Genomic DNA, 12,574 nt, shown 5'->3' on the forward strand with positions numbered 1-12,574 from the left:
GGAAAATTATTGTAAATAAAGTACACGTAGTTCTTCGTATAAAAAGGTAAAACTGCCCTGAGTGTGGTCAGTGTGCCTCAACCCAGCCTGCTGGACAGATCTCAGCAGTTCAGAGAAAGAATGTAACAGATAAGAGCAAATAAACAACCTTGACAACCAGAGCCGAGGAATCCTGACTTCTTCTTTGGACTCGGGGCTGGGAAAAAGAGACTTTCTAACACCTCAGGGTCATCTCGACACCAGAGACCTCGTCACAAACACAGCCCCAATGTTGTGGTATGGACATGAGAAAGACAGCAAAACTATAGTCAGACTCAGAAAAACAATTGGAATTGTCTGTGGATGTTAAACAGGGTTGTGACAAAGGAACTCGAAATAGGGAAGATTTACAGAATACCCCTTGGCCAAATGGGGTAAAGGCGCTTCTTGATGGATCTTCAATAGTGGGTCATTAAAACTGAAGATCACAGACAAAGACTCTCTAACTAATCAAAGTTATGGGTAAACAATCTCCAAACACATTCCACATGAGCACAACACAGGAGAAGCAAATGAGATAAGAATTGTTTTCCTTTTCTCTGAGGCTTCTCAGCTTCCCAGGAGAAAAATCCTGGGCAAAGGGATTTTACCAGAGAATGTGAATGCCACACTCAACTTTCATTTTTACTGCATCAGTGCTGTGTTTCATCAAGGGCACAGTGTGACCTTTCCTTTTGGCAGCACTGTAAAGTGTCCCCAGAGAGCTGCGTCCAAAAAGCTCCAGCATTTTATTCCATGTGCACAGAAGTGGAGTGTTCTTGTCTGGGGGCTGCTACAATTAATTAAGCTAAAGGAAATTTGGTTTGGATGTTTGGTTCATTGGTTTTCACAGCTGAAGTGAAGGATAAAATCAGCTTTTTTTATTATTTGTTAGAGGGGAAAAAATTCCTTCATTTTGTTTTTATTAAATTAAATTTCCACACCAGCCGAATTAAGTAATGGGTTGTTTCCACGTGATCCTTTATCCCTATTCTTTCATGCTTGTACACCAAAGAAAGCTCTTTACAGATGGAAAAAAAAAGAGATAAATATCACAGTCATTTTCCAATAACAATTCCCTTTTTCCCATGTGGCTGCTTTTCTTCAGAAGGCATCTGCTCACCAAAAATAAACATGAGGATATTAAATATATTTTTTTTCCTGTAAGTCATATGAGACCTGATCATCTACTAAAATTGAAACTTGTCTGGGAGATATTCAAGCAAAATTGAAAGTCTTACCAAAAGTACAGAACACAAGCAGAAAGAAGGCACTTCTTTTCCTGAATTCAGAAGCTGTTTGAAAAGAACTACCTGCCTTAAGTTATTATATTCACAGAAATGCACTGGTTTCTCTCCCAGGGTCTCTTTCTCTTGTGGCATTCAAATTTATTTGGTTTTATTGAAGAGCTGCTGAATGAACCACGAGCATATGATTAAGTGGCAGCCATAGAATATTAAATATTAGAGGTCTGAATAACACATTTATATGGATGGATATGGAAAAAATCCACTTTTATTATATATTTGTATATCCAATATATATATTATAAAAATATGTTTTACTGTCAACCATGATGCACATTTGAGATCTGGATTGTCCTCCTCATTCTGTATAAATAACTTGTTGGACATCATGGCCCAGATTAATCTCAATTTTAGGCAAATATGTCTAAATACACAGCCAAATACAGGCAATTTGGGGTTTAGGTAGTCTGGGAATGCTTGGAAAAGCCTTTCCCTTCCACCTGCTAAGGTAATTACCGCTTGTGTAATTGTAGATTCTACCAATTTGTGAAGCAAGTTCATGAGGAAAAAAAAAATAATAAAAATGTAGCGAGTATTTCTTTTTGTAATAAATAATTTTTTAAAAATAAACAATAATAAAAAACCCATGTCATAAGGCAAATAGCTTCATGCTTCACATTTAAATTTCATATCTGCAAAAAAGCATTGCTGAAATTATGGTATTTAGTTATTCAAATTAAGGCTTGTTACACCTGCACCTTCCAAAGGTATGAAAAATTGGTGTGTTCATATCTAATGAAATATGCATTTCTGAGCTTTGCTAATGTTGCAAGAGATGCTAATTTTGTTGAAGTGTTAATTGTTTCTTTGCTTTGAGGGATTTGGGGCTTGCAGCTGAAGGAATTGGATACTTTGCTGTCCTCAAGTTACCTCCAGGGGCCAATGCTTGAAGTGTTCGATTTCTATGTAAGACCAAAATATGGTTTTTATCTGGACTCTTCAACCCTCATAAAACCATAGAATTCATCCCCGAACAGGGTTGTACAACCCGGGGTAACAGATCCTACACTGCCTCAACAAGGAATTTTATTTGCATTGATTAAATCCCGTTGTGCAATTAAAAAACATAAGCCAAGGAAAGCTTTGCATTTCTACAGCAGCCTACCTAAAGAGGTCACAGCTTCTTCATCAAATAACATCCAATAATTTTAGATGCTGTATTTAGTGGACTGCCTTCAATCTGACAATTAACACCAATTAACAGCAGCAAACTCAATTCAAAATCAGCATGAAAACCAGCATGTTGGTCATGCAGACACATCTTTCTAAGACATATTAAGATTTCCTGGCTGGAAACTGAATCTAGGAAAATCCAGGCCTATAATTAAGTCTGAATATTTCTTACAGTTGTTTCAATGAACCATAGGAACATCTTAGTAAGGACTGTGTGAAATTTGTTGTCACTTGAAGTCTTTAATTGAATCTTGTGGCTCCAAGTAAATCACAGGCTGTGGGCTTGTTGAAGGGAGACGTAGAATAAAGGACTACGGTTTGTGTTATTTAAATAACAGATGGGATAATTGCATTTTATATTCTGTGAAACATGCCAGCAAAAAAGTTCAAATATAATTGAATTAGTTGAACTAATAAATCAATGCTGAAAACTTGCCAAGATGACAGATCGCTTCCTCTTTAGTCTGAGGGTAAAACAAACCCCAGCCTGTGTCAAACATGTTTCCAGGGCAGCAGAGGTCATGAAAGTGAACACATATCTCCATGTTTTTAATGTGAGTGCTATTCCACAACCCCTAATTACTCACTGTGTCAGAAATCTGTTAAAAGTAACGGGAACTGCTCTTTATCTCATCTAATACCATAAAAAAACAAACAAACAAACAAAAAAACAACAACAAAAACCCACCAAAAGCAACCCCAAGTGATTTGCTGACATTTCTCCCAGTTGATTCTGAAATAGCAGAGCAGTTTGCAAAGACAGGACTATCTCAAGCCACCGTGACCCAGCAGCTCCTGAAAACATGAGGTCTAATTAATTTCTGTCATTCATTAGCTCCCTCTGTCACCAGCTATCCCTGATGTGAAGGTTTGTGCCCCTATAAACCTCTGCTCACCTTTGCTGACCATTCTTTCATGAGTTCAATCAGAAGGTAACCATGGCAATCCTTTTAATTTTATTTTTCATCCCATCCTGCCACAATTCAAAGGTCTTTCTACCCAGTAATTTTCCTGGTCATAGACAGACCACAGAACATTACCTTCATTTTGTGGCCATTTTAAAATAGAAATTACCAATAATCTTGTGAATTGGTACTGTTTCATTCAAGTGGATTTTCCCCTGATTGCTATCAGAGTATTTATTCCAGGGTCATTGTCCCACAGTACATTTGGGTTGAGCTATTCCATCTGGTCTTTGTGGAATGCAAACTACTCACATTAGGTCATTAAGGAGTTACAATAATTATTTTGCAAACATTAAAATGTATTTTTTTTATCAAATACAGTAGATTTCCTGAAAGAAGGTAAACAAGGAATGGTATTGGGAATGAATTGACGTGTTCCACAGCTGATCTCATCTCAGAAAGTGATTGATTATCAAACTCACTGAAGAACACTTAATTTCATGCCAAGTAGCTGCAAACAAGGGCAAAGAGCCCTTCCAAATTAATGAAAGTATATTAATAAAAATGTTTTTATTAGATCCTTGGAAATGTCATCAATAGCACTTGAGAAAGAGGTAAAGAAGCTTTAGTAGGAACCTGCTCTGAAAAACACAGAACAGAAGAATAATGGTTATTGTAACCAAGGGATGCCTTGACAAAGGCAGGAATGATGCATCTGACTCCATCATATAAGAAGGCTAATTTATTACTTTATTATACTATATTATATTAAGGAATACTATACTATACTATACTAAGGAATACAGAAAGGATACTTACAGAAGGCTAAAAAGATAATGAAAACTGGTGACTCTCTCCAGAGTCCCAGCACAGCTTGGCCCTGATTGGCCAAAGAGTGAAAACAACTCACAGCAGAATCCAATGAAACAATCACCTGTGGGTAAACAATCTCCAAACACATTCCACATGAGCACAACAGAGGAGAAGCAAATGAGATAAGAATTGTTTCCCTTTTCTCTGAGGCCTCTCACTGCCTTTCAGCTTCCCAGAAGATAAACCCTAGCTGAAGGGATTTTATCAGAGAATGTGAATGCCACAAATGGTGATGCTCAGGACTCTGAGATGCTCCATAACACACTCAGGAACCATTTGGGGCGGATGACAAAAAAATCTGGAGCTTTACTGGTGCTGGGATAAAATCCCATCTCTCCTGCATTTTCAGCATTCCCAAGTGACAGACTGTGAGATGTGGCTTTTGCAGAAGCAGCAGCAGATCTGGAGAAAATGGCATTGCCAGACATTTCTTTCACCTTTTCTGCCAATTAAGGCAAAATGGGTCTTGTGGAGCACAAGGACACCTTTCCAAGAATCACTGAAGGGGTATCAGGGACAGCCAAAGGTGATAAAGAGACTCCATCAGCAAAAGGCATGAAAAGACACTTTATTATTAGAAATCTACAGTTCTTATAGAAACAATGGTGGACCATAGACCTGATTGGCCTTTAGGAATCTTCTGTCACACTATTGGAGAACCATGAATAGCACACTCTGGAGAACCATATCTATAAACAATGGTTACAGAAAGAGAGATAACAATTGTTTGAATCGTTTTGTCTAAGTTTCTCACAGCTACTACACAGCTTCCCAGGATTTTCCTGGGAGAACCATGTCTCTCTCTGTTCAGAGGATATGTAATTATTTCATCCAAGGAATTACAAGAGCTAGTTTGAGGAGAGAAACCCTCCTTGGTGGACAAATACCATCCCTCCTGCCCAAGCAGCACCAGAAAATCACTTTACCCTGAAATAAGTGGAGTTTCCATGGCTGCAGAGCTCATTAGATCAACACAGACAACTGGGTATCTCATGGGGTATCAGAGCTGCAGAAGCCTTCACACAGACAATATCCAAGCCCTCCAACCTTTGATGTGCCCCCAAGGCCTGGTTTTCTTCAGTAAATTGATTTGACTGTCACAGGAAGAAAGGTGGAATAAAAATTAAAGTGAAAAGGAGTGACAGCTCATTCACTGCTACCTGACTTGTAGGATTAACATGATGTGAGGCTGGTTTGATGAGAATTAACATTTTAAGGAAAAAGAGTATTTTAATGAAATGGGAGCATCTGCTTCTCTGTTACTTTGGAGACGTGAGGTTAAAAAATATGAAGTACAAACAGGAGAAGATGGCTTATCCTGATCAGTTTTCTGGGGAATTTTTTAGCTGTTGAAGATGTAACAGAGCAACAGAAGATATGACAGAGCCAAAAACAGTGGAGAAGAACAAACTATATTTGCATGTAGTGCTCATTTTCTTGGCAAACCACATGGTCATTTTCTGAGGACTTAATATCCCAGGCCCAAAATGGGGAACACTGAGTAGTAAAAAGCACTAAGTGAGGGAATAAAAAGTGCTAATATCTGGTGAAACACAGATAAAATCCTTAGTAGCTCCATAGGTGCTTTGAATGGTGAAGAAATCTGAATTCTGCAAGGTCAAATACTGTAAACTTGTGCTGTAAACACCTGCTCATCCTCAGCCTGGACTGATCCTGGGGTTGCTCCAGGTGCTGTAGCCATGCCCTGCAGGATGTTTGCCACCAGACCTGGGCTTATACTGGAGCTCTTTGGCTCAGCTAATTAGGTTCATTCACTCAGTTGACTCAATGATCTCAGAGGTCTTTTCCAGCCTTAATGATCCTGCGATCTCAGGAACGTTGGGGCTCAGCATTTTTTCCTGAAGGGAATCAGGGAAAATTACCCCTGCCTGGGGTGTCACAAACATCCTTGGGCCTGTATCTCTTGGGCCGGACTGAAAATTGTGCAAACTCAGGCTGAAACTCAGGTGTTTCACAGTGCAGCAGTGGGAAGAAAGAGCCAGGCACTGTCATCATGATATTTTCTGAAAAATCCCTTCACCAGGAATTTTTCTCCTGGGAAGCTGGGAAGCCTCAGCTTCTCCATGTTTTGCTGCTTTGGAATGTGATTTGGAGAATTGCTTACTTAGCATGTGAATTGTTTTTAATTAATGGCCAATCACAACCAGCTGTGTCAGACTCTCTGAGTCTGTCACGAGTTTTTATTGTTTATTCTTGTCTAGCCCTCTGAAGTCCCTTTTCTCTTTCTTTAGTACAGTTTTAAAATATAATATAATATAATATAATATAATATAATATAATATAATATAATATAATATAATATAATATAATATAATATAATATAATATAATATAATAATAAATCAGCCTTCTGAGAACTTGGAGCCAAATTCTCATCTCTCTTCTCATCCTAGGGACCACCACAACACCACAACAGGCACAATTTTACACCTGGCAGCACCACCACTCACTATTTCAGCACCAGCTGTGCTGTAAAGAACACTGGAGTTCCAAACACGAGCTTCTCAGACTTCTTGTGAGTTACTCTGATTTTTCAATGAATTAACCTGATCTGATATCGCTGAAACATATTCAGAGTGAAGATGCCTGGTTGTAAGACAAAAACAAAGAAAGATTAGTGAGGGAATTGTGGTTTTACACAAAATTACACCAGTTACCAGCCTTCCCTCAGTAGGGGCAGCACCAATTTTGTTGTTGCAGATCCTTAAGCTTTACACTTTAAACATTCATAATTTTAAAAGTTTTTCAGCTTTATCATTCTTGTGTTCGCTGCAAACAGCTGCTTCCTCCCCTTGGTGTTCTTCCAGACAGGCATTTCAGCTGGAGCAGGAGGAGTTTGACCACAAGTGCAGAAAAGCTCCAGCTTGGGAAAAAATGTGTGCTGGAATGGGCTGGTGAGGATTCATTAAAAATTCTTATCTATTTAAAGCTCACTGCCTGAGGCAGGCACCTGTGGGCAGAAAGGGCTACTAGAAAGGTCCTGGGACCACTGTCTGAGGGCTCCATGCAGGAAGAAAAACAAATTTCTCAGTCTGGGGACTGCCCTGGTCCCTGCTGGGTGAGAAGGCAGAAGAATCCCTCCTTGAAAACAGACCACAAGGGCCTGCCTGTGGTGTGTGCTGGAGGAAAAGCTGCTTCTTCTTCCAGAGGGATTCCTCTGTGTGAGCTGAAACCAGTCACATCCCCTGGAATCACCCAAAGAGGCCAAAAGAATTACAGTGATTTCAGATTTATTTTTAGGAAAAAAAAAATTAAAAAGATAAAGCAAAGGTGGTGGCAGAAGGACCTGAGGATATTAATCCCTACCTTCAGAGGTCACCTCATCACAGCACTGCTGAAATTAAAATAACTGCCTAAATTAACTTTTGACTTGGCAGAGGGTGTAATTTGGGTAGATTTAAGTGGGAGGGGGTGGAATGACCTTACTTAGAACTGCAGAGCTCTGGTGAAATGTGGCAGCTCAGAAGTGCAGCCCCGTGCTGGGCAGTTTGTACAGCTGTGTGCCTTTGATGGGAGAGCTGGGCCACCACTGGGCCAGGAGGTGGGAAATATTCCAGAGGTCGCAGTGTTCACCCTATCAGATAAAAAAGGAGTGTTAGTGCTGGCAATAAAGCAGCCATATTTTCACAAGTGCATGGGAGAAATTAGATTATTTATGAAAAGAATTTATTGTTTTTATAAAGAATATGAAAGTTATTTATAAAGCCTCTAGAACATGCCGATTTTTCATTTTTGATACCCTTAAAGCTAGAATCATTGTGTGTGGCCTCCAGAGATGAGTTAGTCCATCTTTTGGTCCCAAAGTAGGATCAGGTATAATTTTGACCTTATCAGGCACTTTGTCCAACCTGTTTCCAAAATACTCCATTAACAGAGTTTTAGCAATGTCCCAGAAAATTAATTTCAACACTTCACTACCTCTGCTTTTAGAAATTTCTTCTAATTTTAACTTTTTTTTTTTTAATTGTTGTTGCAGTTTATGTGTCTCACTTCTTTTTCTGCATACCACAAATATGGAATCAGATTTCTTCCTTGTTTTTGCTGGAATAATTTCTGTATATGAAAATATATGGAATATATACCTGTGAATAAAATGGAGGTGTCAGCTGTGGATGTCTCCTCTGTGACACATTGCAGAGAGCTCCTGCTGTCCCAGGAGCAGCAAAAGAAGAACTTTGTTGTGCAGCACTGGGTTTTTCTTTTCCCCTCTGAATGTTGATGGGTAAGGTTAAAAGGCAAGTATGATATTAAGGACTTGTGACAAATGGTGTTAATGGGAACTTTCCCTTTTCTTTTTCTGTGAACTGACTCCATTTAAATTGCAGCTGATGCTGTAATAAAAGAAATTGCAAGCAATATGTTCCCTGGAGTGATTATAGTATTTTTTTTATTGCAGTGAGATCTTTATGAGCATGTTTAAATGTGAAACTGGATAAAGGTGATATAACAAGGCAGCTAAACCATTCTCCCAAAACCCACTGAGGTGCAAGAAGCAAAAAACAAAAGGCAGAGATGATGTTTAACAGCTCATAGGCAACACTTTTATCCTCATGTGCACTGCCAGGAGCCAGGTCCTGACACCATCAGCTACTTTGAGGTCAAGGTCAGCAGTAGCTGAGCAGCTGAACCTACAGATTGAAACAAGCTGCTCTGTGGGGAATTTATTTTGTTCCTCTAGGCAGGACAAGTTGGTGGTCAGGCAGGAATTGCTGCTGGTGAGCATTAGATGGCAGCCTTCCTTTAGCTTAGGGAGGGAAGGCTCTGAATTTGCTCCAGCTCCTCCAACCTGCATAAAAAACCATTAAAGCCAGATTCTTCCTGCCTGTTGTCACTGGCAAGTTTGCATATTAGTTGCTAAGTCGACCCACCACCCACACTGAGCTCACCTCAGCTACCCAAACCTTCCTTGGCAGAGCAATCCAGACCCTCTCCCACCTCCAGCTCATGCCTGACTCACAGAGATGCTGAGCAGTGAAAAGTGAGCACCTTCCTCCCTCTGCAGACACCTCCACGCCAGCCTGGGCTGGAGGGATTCATGCTCAGAGACCCAATCCATGCACTGGGATATCAGGTGGTTTGGCAGGACTGACAGAGGATTTGGGAATGGCAGAGAGCCCTGGATTGTGCTGCAACATTCAGAATTATATTCATGGAGCATAAAAATCATCTTAGTGATCTTGGCTTGATGCCTTTTCATTCCTCATCAAACTCATGTTTTCAGGCCATGATTTTTATTTTTTTTTTTACTTTACACTCAATAAATGCCTTTAGGGTGCCTGTGCTGATGGATTCTTTTTTCATTCATTTTAACAATAAGGAAAAATCCCTTTTCATCAGCAGAAGGCTTAAGCTGTATAGGAAGTTCTTTTAATTGATTTTGGCATTCATCATGCATTGAATTGACTACTTAGCCAGGTCATGATTTTTAATGCCAAATTGGAAGGATTTTAGGGGGTGTCTCTTCTATTTTCTGCTTTGAAAGGCAAGTTGCAAATCAGCCTTAACATTCTTCCAGACTGGAGTGAAGAGAACTTGCTTAATAAAACTTACATGAAATAAAACAATCTCTCCATACGCCATGAACCAATAACGCTTTGCTCAAGACACAGAGAAATTGTGTAATAAATTACTATGGAACTGATAAGGATGGGATCAAATTACACCTAAAATACACCTCCAGCTTCATGGCACTCAGAAATGAAACAGAATTAATGGCATCTGAGGTGAGGAATCCATGCTGATTAGAAACCCAACTGGTGTGTTTGCTAAATTCATCAGTGCACCTGATAGCATGTTAAAACCAATAAAGCAGCTGACATTTACTGGTTGAAAATGTAATAAAACCCAGCATTTCAGTAACCCACAGTTTAGCAATTCACAAATTGATGCTCCTGCCACAGTAAATTACGTGGAATCATTTAATTTCTCCCAGCACCTGCTCTGCAGTTTATTTGCAGACATTTTGCCACGTGGAAGTGGAGCTCTCATTCATCCCTGCTCCCAGTGGTGCCAGTGTGAAGCCTCCAGCTCACGAGGATGCAAAGGAAAGGGAAGCTTCTGAGCCACCCATGCCTCTGCTGCTGTTACTGCTTTTATTATGTTTGTACTTAAGTGTTGGAACCCTGGATGCTGAGAATTTTAAACTTTCTGTGCTGAAAGGCACAGACCCACAAGAGAATCCTATTTTTGCCCTGAGGCCATGGAGAAGGCATAGTAAATCATGGCACTCCCAATGAAGGGAGAAAATGATGTGTCTGACACCAGTGATATCAGAAGGCTAATTAATTACTTTATTACAGTATATAATTCTATATTATATTACACTGAATCTGCACAAGCACCCAACTCAACTCAACTGCACAGAATCTTGTGACTGTCAGCCATTCCTCACACCTGGATTCAATGGGTCAATTAATCAAAACACACCAGAATCCAGTTACCAATTCCCTTCAGGTAAACAATCTTCCACAATGCATTCCACTTGTTCCAAAACACAGGAGCAGTAAATGAGATAAGAACTGTTTTTTCTTTCTCTGAGGTTCTGAGAATGTGAATCCCAGAAATATCCTTGGAAAGTTGTCCTTTTTCTCTGTGAAGAGAAATGCTGCTAGAACAAGACTTCCAAAACTGATTGATAGCACTGGGATTGTGAGTGTGGAGTTTGATTAGAAGTGTGTAATATCACAGGGTGGAAAAATTAGAGTTTAAGGTTTTAGAATATTGTAAGTTCTATAAAGCTAAGATGGAGGTTTCAGGGTGGAGGCTGGTCCTTCTTCTTCACCTTCTCCTCCATGGGTTTGGGTGGTTTTGTGTAATTGGATAAAAACGTCCGCATTGTGGGACACAAGTGGTTAGTTATTGGGTTAAAAGTAAAAATAATTTAGATGTCATTTCTTAATTGGATAGTTTAGCCTTAAAAGACCTTGTAGAGAAAGATAGTGAGCCATTTTGTAGCTTGTTAGTAGAATGCTGTAGAACTCACTGCTTGTAAGACTGTAATATAGATAAGAAATAATAAACATCTGAGTTTGAACATGAAATACCATCTTGAGTGCTTCAACTCTCACCTTGAAAGAGGCAGAAAAGAAGCCAAGAACCGACTCAGAGGTCCCTGTTGTGCTTGGAATTGCACTGAGAGGAGCACACAGGGCTTATCATTAAAGTAGAAATGTTTCAGTAGGGATGGAAGGGGAGTTATAACACACAGCAGCTGATCTGCTCTTGTTCCTGCCTGACACATTTTAGGGAAGTTGTTTTTTGACTGTGTGGACAAGCAGAAAGTGAGAAGCAACAGGAGGTTTAAGGATCACGTAGGTTAAAAGGGAAGGGGGGAAGTACAGGGAGAAGGGAGGTTTGTGGAAGGAAGGGAAGAAAGAGGGAAAAGCAGAGAAATTTATTTGCATACTACAGACAGCTCCTTGCAGCCAGAGGTCTCAACTCAGCTATATTAAAAAAAAATTAGCAATTTCTCCAAGGTGCCTTATTTAGGGATCCTGTTGCTTTGCATTTGCAATAGTACATAGATGGAGATGGAGGCCAAAAATATCAATCTTTAGAGATTCTTCACTGCCTCCAGTGAGGATGGACCAGTTCTGGAGGGACTGGTCCACCAGATACAGGTGCCTCAGATGGATATCTAAATTTAGTTGGGATTGATCCAGGTTTTGCTGTTTCCAAGGGGTGTGTGGTTTGGCTGGAGATCTCCCCAACATCACCCCACACCCACTGAGTTATTGAGAAGAGGGTTGACCCAAACCAAACACTTTACAACTTTATTTTTCCTGTAAGTCTTTGCTTTGCCTGCTGCTATTTCTGCCAGCTGGAGAATTTGAAATTTTCTTTCTCTAGTTCCACTTAATCCCCCACTGGCACATGGTGGATTTTAGTGGAGGTTGGAGGATGTCCTGGTGTATCCTGGCTAATCTGCCCTTCTTCCAGCATCAGCTGCAATTTAAATGGAGACGGTTCCCAGAAAAAGAAAAGGGAAAGTTCCCATTAACACCATTTGTCACAAGTCCTTAATATCATACTTGCCTTTTAACCTTACCCATCAACATTCAGAGGGGAAAAGAAAAAACAAACAAAAACCATTCTGAATAAATGAGATTTGACAAAACTTTCCTCAAGAACAATGGCTTTAAAACTGGCTGTAGGAAATGCTTTTAAAAATAGACCAAATTCATCTGTCGCTTTTGAAAAAAAAAATCAATCTTAAGAAGAAAGAAAGAAAAATTCTATTATTCCCTTTCCAGCTTCTCATAATCATTTTTGAAGTGTG

The sequence above is a fragment of the Geospiza fortis genome, unplaced genomic scaffold, assembly GCF_000277835.1.
Source record: "Geospiza fortis unplaced genomic scaffold, GeoFor_1.0 scaffold180, whole genome shotgun sequence".
Lineage (NCBI taxonomy): Eukaryota > Metazoa > Chordata > Aves > Passeriformes > Thraupidae > Geospiza > Geospiza fortis.